Raw genomic sequence first — 6797 nt, 5'->3', positions numbered from 1 at the left:
AAGACCACGGCAATACAGCCCAGAAAACCCACAACCACCATTGTCAGACTTTATTTATTTACTTCATTAATATCTAGCCTTGCTCTCTATTGGAGACTCAAAGCGGCTTACATCATTGGCCACACCTCCATTTCATCCTCACAACCACCCTGTGAGGTAGGCTAGGCTGAGAGTGTGTGACTGGCCCAAGGTCATCCACCGAGCTGCCAAGGCACAGCAGGGAATCAAACCTAGCAGTGCAATCCTACACAGAGTTAGGCCAGTCTAAGCCCATCGAAATGAATGGGCTTAGACTGGAGTAACTCTATTTAGGATTGCATTGTAGCTCTTAGTCCAGCACTGTAACCACGACATCACATGGGCCCTTTAGGGCTGTGCTTGCTTTCTTGTTTGTAAGGGATGGGCGCTTGGAACACAGGCATCCCTGTGCTATATTGTGACAAGCAGCAGCTGACTCTACCATAAGGAGCATTTTCTTTGCTTTATTTCTGTCAAGAACTGGGAAAACACCTCTGAAAACTGGGATGGGGTCCATACAAGAGACAGTACCTGAAAGACAATTCAGTTTACAACTGTGTGTGACAAAGGGCTCTCTTTGGTTTCCATGGTGCCCTGGAAACTATGGGAGATATGTGATGGTTCCACTCAGGGCTTTTTTTCTGGGGAAAGAGGTGGTGGAACTCAGTGGGTTGCCCTCGGAGAAAATGGTCACATGGCTGGTGGCCCCGCCCCCTGATCTCCAGACAGAGGGGAGTTGAGATTGCCCTCCGCGCCGCTGAGCGGTGCGGAAGGCAATCTAAACTCCCCTCTGTCTGGAGATCAGGGGGCGGGGCCACTAGCCATGTGACCATTTTGAAGAGGTTCCGGAACTCCACGGAGGGCAATCTCAACTCCCCTCTGTCTGGAGATCAGGGGGCGGGGCCACCAGCCATGTGGCCATTTTCAAGAGGTTCCGGAACTCCGTTCCACCACGTTCCCGCTGAAAAAAAAGCCCTGGTTCCACTCATCAAAGTGGTGTGCATTCCTGCCAGCCCTTGGGGGTGTGATGTCTTGCTTTGGCAAGGGAAAGGCGCACTGTGCATGGTCAGAATCCATGCAGCTATCAGGTGCACATTCCAGAACTCATGTCTGGGACTGCAAACAAGTTCTGGGGCCACAGAGGCCTTCTGCCTTCTAGCACCCATGAAAGCCGTGGGCATGAATAATTTAATGCTGCCACTTTTTATTGTAAATGAGTTTTCTCCTTGACGGGAGAATTATGCTACCTGCGACAAAGGGTAGCAATGCTGCGCTCCTATTAATGCCATACACAGAGGGCTTTTATTTCATCATCTGTCACTGCTAGGGTTGCCAACTCTGGCTTGGGAAATTCCTGGAGATTTGGGGGCAGAGCCTGGGAGGGTTGGCATTTGTGAAGAGAGGGATTTCATAAGTCTAGAGATCAGCTGTAATTCTGAGTAATCTCCAGGGCTTGCCTGGAGGTTGCCAACTTGAGCCACTGCATTGACATGACCAATGGAGGTCAATGACGAGTCTTTATTTTTTCTGATTAAAGCATTTCCTCCTTTCCCTGGAGCCATCAGAGCTTTTTGTTCGGCAGGGTAGACAAATGTACCTAGCCTGCCTAAACCATTGCTGCTTATTAAACAACACATCACAAAACATTTGAATGACACAAATACCACTTTCAAGACACCACATCTGAGACATTAAATATAATGCTTTTGATCCGCTTTTGTTTAGGTTGTCATTTTTAATACTGCTTGTAATAATGCTACTTCTGAACCGGTTCAATAATTACAGTGTTCGTTTTGGCGCCTGGATATTTTTAAAAAAATTACACAAAAATCTTAAATTTTAATGATCTATTTTGATATTTTATCTTGATTTTCTTCCCAGTGGGAAGGTGAAGTGGCCATTCTCCTCTCTTCTATTTTATCCTCACAACAACCCTGTGAGGTAGGTTAAGTTGAAAGTGAAAGTCCAAAGTCACCCAATGAGCTTCCACTGCAATGAACTTCCACTCAAACCTAGATGTCCCCGATTTTAGTCCAACTCTCTCCCCACTAATGCTACACCATTAAAACTACATTTATTAAAAGTATCTGTACTATGGAAATATATGTAGGATTACATTATTTTTATATACATAGATATAGCAGTCAGAATTTTTGCCCTACTGGAGTGTTGATAGTTTCTGCTTTTCTCTGGCAGGTTTCGGATGACTAATGATGAATGTACAGGTGAGAAATGCAAGGGCAAAATAAAAATAGTTTAAAATCCACCCATTCCTTCCGATAGGAAACATAAATTGCCCACTCATTTGGCACTCTGCTACATGCTGCATTTTGCAGAAGTTTGCAAGTCTCGACGGCTGTTTTTATCCAGTGCTGGAATGCATCTCCCAACTAAATTTCATTGTCTTAATTATGTTCAATTGACTGCCTAAAGCTTGTTTTCCCATCTATGCTAACAAAATTAAGCATAATCCCAAAGGTTAATAGGATAGCCACAAGATCCTGTGCCTGATAGCCATTAAAGTTAATCTATTTTCAGCTGAGGCTCAGTAGTAGCTAGAGGACAGTTTTAAAATCTGAATATTAATTTAAGGGTATTCACACATGCAAAAATAGATTAGGCCTGTCTCTTGCCCTTCCCAGAGGAGGCCCAGTGGGATCTAAATGGGGTGGTGAAGGGAAGCAATCAGAATCCACTGAATTTTTCTATTTCCCCAAACTTCTTCAAGCTTATTGTTGTTCAAATGAGAAAAAAAAATACTAGTCGACCACCGTCCTCCTCTCCCTCTGTCCTTGATCATGGCCAGCACTCAGCAAAATGAGGCATTTGGCAGAGTCTGGGCACTTTTGTTGCGTGTCCGACACCCGATTCAGACATTACTGAATATACACAGGCTGCGTCTGTAACTGATATGAGCTGCAGATTTGTGGGAAAGGGACTTCAGCCTCTTCCCTTGCACAGTTTTCCCATGTTTGTCTTGCAGGGGGAACCCACATGTTCCATGAGATACATGTGGATTTCTCCAACAGGCCAAACAATGCCCTCCTCTGGGGCAGTTTCAGGTTGGAAAAACGACACCGCGTGGGGAAAGCTGAAGCCTTTTCTCCACGTGTGCCGTAGCCCCAGGCACCGTGCACACAGGAGTCGTGTGCTCCATAATGTGCAAATCTCTATGCTTGCGCATGACTACCATCTCTGCGCAACATCTGAGGAAGGGAGCCTGAAAGCTTATACCCTGAAAATCTTGTGGGTCTCTAAAAGTCCCACTAGACTCAAATACTGCTGTGCAGTATTGGAAGAGGAAGTGGAAGAAAGAGCTGGGCCCAGACCACACTGGATTGTTACCACAACAAACTGGATACAATTGCAAAAACGGCTCACTGAGATTAGGAAAAGTGTTGGCTCACTAAAATCCTGACAACTGAGCGCATTGAGTCATCTGGAGTGAGGAGACCTGCCCACAACCAGACAGGATGTTGGTTGGGTGTGCCCGCATCCTAGTAATCTTTGGAGAAACAGGGAGGGTAGGTTTTGCCTCATACTGGCTGGACGACTTGTCTTCCTTGGGATCCTTTGTAACTTTTTTTTTTCTGCAGGTAAAACAGAAACAAGTTGGGGTGGGTGGGAAAGGGAGTTGCCTTCCCATGTTATGGGCCACCTTGCCATCTATGGCACGCCTTGGTGCAGGTTAGGGTTGCCAGTCTCCAAGTGCAGCCTGAAGACATCCCAGAATGATCTTGAGGTGACATGGATCAGTTCCTCTGGAGAAAATGGCTGCTCTGGAGGGTGGATTTTTCGGCATTATACCCTGCTGAGGTCCCTCCCCTCTCCAAACCCTGCTGTCATAAGAACATGATAACATAAGAAAAGCCCTGCTGGACCAGCCCGGCAGTTCCCCTAGCCTAGCATTCCATCTCACATAGTGGCCAAACAGTAAAAAGCCCCATAGCATCTTTAAAACTAACCAACTCTATTGAGGCATAAGCTTTTGAGAACCACAGCTCTCTTTGTCAGATGCGTCGTCAGCTTTTGAGAACCACAGCTGTCTTTGTCAGATGCATCGTCAGCTTTCGAGAACCACAGCTGTCTTCGTCATGTGTCGTCAAGCTTTTGAGAACCACAGCTCTCTTCGTCATATGCATCTGATGACGCATCTGCTGAAGAGAGCTGTGGTTCTCAAAAGCTTATGCCTCAATAAAGTTGGTTAGTCTTAAAGGTGCTACTGGACTTTTTACTGTTTTTTAACTACAGATTAATATAGCTAATTCCTCTGGATCAGTGGCCAAACGGTTACTTTGGAGGGCCAACAACAGGGCATGCAGACCAAGGCCCCCTTGAAGAAAAAGTATGTGCACATTTAGTAAATAACAGGTAACAAAAGCTGTAATCGGCTCTGGAAATGGCCTCTTTTTTCTTAAGCAAGCCCACATAAATAGATGCAATAGAATTTGCACTGCTGTGAATGTAATGATAAGGCCCAGAGCAGGCAGATCACATCCGACCCGTGTTCTCCCGTTAAATCTCTCAAGCAGTTCTGAATCCTGACTAGATGGAGAAGCAACTGTTGGCCACTCGGTAACAGCAGTCTTGCTTGCTGCCTTGAAAGAGCAAAAAAGAGTGCCTCAATGACAAAGGCACGGCATAATTACCACCAGCAGCCCATATTTCCACTCGGATGGCAAGCTGTGATTATTTCCTAAAATGTCAGTGTATTCTTATCCTACTCTCTTTCTCCTCCACACAGAGGCTCCCAGCACCAGGTCACAAATCTTCCACGTGGGAGGCAGCCGATTCTCAGCCTGTAGCCTGCATCACACTCCCACCCCAATTTTTCCAGTCTCCTACCCCTCCCCATACCCTTTGCTTCCAATCTGGCAGTCAGCCCTCTGGATGCAAAATGAGTGGGAAGGACACCTTTTGGCTTCTGCAGCTGGGAAGGCTGGATGGCTCTGGTCCCATTCGTTTTGGGCTGTGATCACCTCAGGGGCTGGGTTCTCTGTGACTTGAGCAGTTCGGCTGGGCAGGCTGACGCCCAAAGCTTGAGAAACTGGATGTTGCCACAACACACATGCCCGAGATGCAGAGAGTTAGCTTGGCTTGGGGCATCTTTGAGAGCTGGATCGGTCCAAATACATCACCCCTTGGGATCACATCTGCCAATCATGCTGCTTGGGCTGGACAGAAATGTCAGTTCAAAGAGAACTGGGGCAAAATAGGTTATGAAACAGGCCAAAAAAGCCATTTTTTAATTCCACCTGTCCTCCAAGGGTCGCAGGGTGCATGGCTCTTTCTCATCCTATTTAATCCTCACGACCCTGCAAGGCTGAGAATCAGCAACTGGCCCAAAGTAACCTGCACCACAATAGTATGAAGAATTACTCTGGTCTGAATGAAATGAGATCCTGCCCTCAAGTCATAGCTGACTAATGGCGACCCCCCCTGGAGGGGGGCAAGAGACTAAGAGAGGTGGTTTGCCATTGCCTGCCTCTGCAGCCCTGGTCTTCACTGGAGGTCTCCCATCCAATTACTAACCAAGGCCGACCCTGCTTAGCTTCCGAGATCTGATAAGATCAAGCTATCCAGGTCAGGGATATGCCGGTCTAAGCCTGCTGCAATCAATGTAACATGTAAACGATATCAACTATTGTTACGCATGTAGGTCATCAGTACATGTGAGTTTCCTCAGCAAGAAGAACAGGCCAAGCCATTTCAGGTCAGGAAAACAGCAAGGGGAACAAGGTGCGAGTCCCCTCTCACCAAATGCTGTGATCCCAAGCAGAACTGAAAAATAAAGTTTTGTCATGGAACTCCCAACCCATGTCTGGATTGACTGGACCTGAAAACAGCGTAATGTATAGTTAGGCCCTCTGCGTAGTCTGGACCAGGGAGAAATTAAGAGTTTTGGAAGTGGTGACGACGTGTACATGTCTTCATTCTCCAGAGTGAGCAAGGAAGAGCCTGACCAGAAAGAGGGTGAGTTCAGAACAAAGCAAGCAGGCTTTGTGACTTAGGGCGGAGGGCAGAGTCAGGGAAATGGGCCATTGGGTTTTAATTATGAGGGAGAACTCATGTAGGTTAAATATCTGTTTCATCCTTTCAATAATTAATTAATTCCTTAATAAACACGTTTATATTGGGGCCGCTACGCTCTTGGGTCTCAGTGCCTATCCTGTACCTAATAAATGCCAAGCTTCCTGGGTATTAAAAAGTATGCTCTACCTTTAAGGGTGAATGGTGGCAGTGAAAAACAACATTAGGGAATATACAACATACCTCCTCCACAGATTTTGGCCCACAAAGCCTGATTTCCTCACCTGCTGTGAAAGCCCAAAATGCCCCCCCAAATTCCTGCTCCTGGGGGGGGGGGCAGGTCTGCTCTCCCCCTTATCGGGTGCTGTTTCCCAGGTGATGTTATTTATCTCTATCCCACGAAAAGCTTCACCTGCCCATTTCCCCACATTAAGCCACTATCAAAGGGATAGGACACTTTTCTCCAGACCTGATGGAAACCCTAATTTAGGGCTCTTGGGAGATACAGTTTTCCCAGGGCACCTAAAGATAACGATCCACTGGGGTGCTCACATTCTAGGGGCCAGGGAGTTAAGGAAAGCTTCCCAGGCTTCTAGCAGGGCAATCAAGTCTGCCCAGAATCCTACTCAAGTCTACTCAAGGCAGCTCACTCCTTGGAAAGTGTTCATAGGGTTGCACAGCAAAGCATCCAGGAGGCCAGATAATTGAAGGGAGGAAGACAGGGGAAGAGGAGGCATGGAACTCCCTGC

The sequence above is a fragment of the Eublepharis macularius genome, chromosome 1 (assembly GCF_028583425.1).
Source record: "Eublepharis macularius isolate TG4126 chromosome 1, MPM_Emac_v1.0, whole genome shotgun sequence".
Taxonomy (NCBI): Eukaryota; Metazoa; Chordata; class Lepidosauria; order Squamata; family Eublepharidae; genus Eublepharis; species Eublepharis macularius.
The sequence above is the reverse complement of the archived record's forward strand: the minus strand, read 5'-3'. Positions refer to the sequence as shown.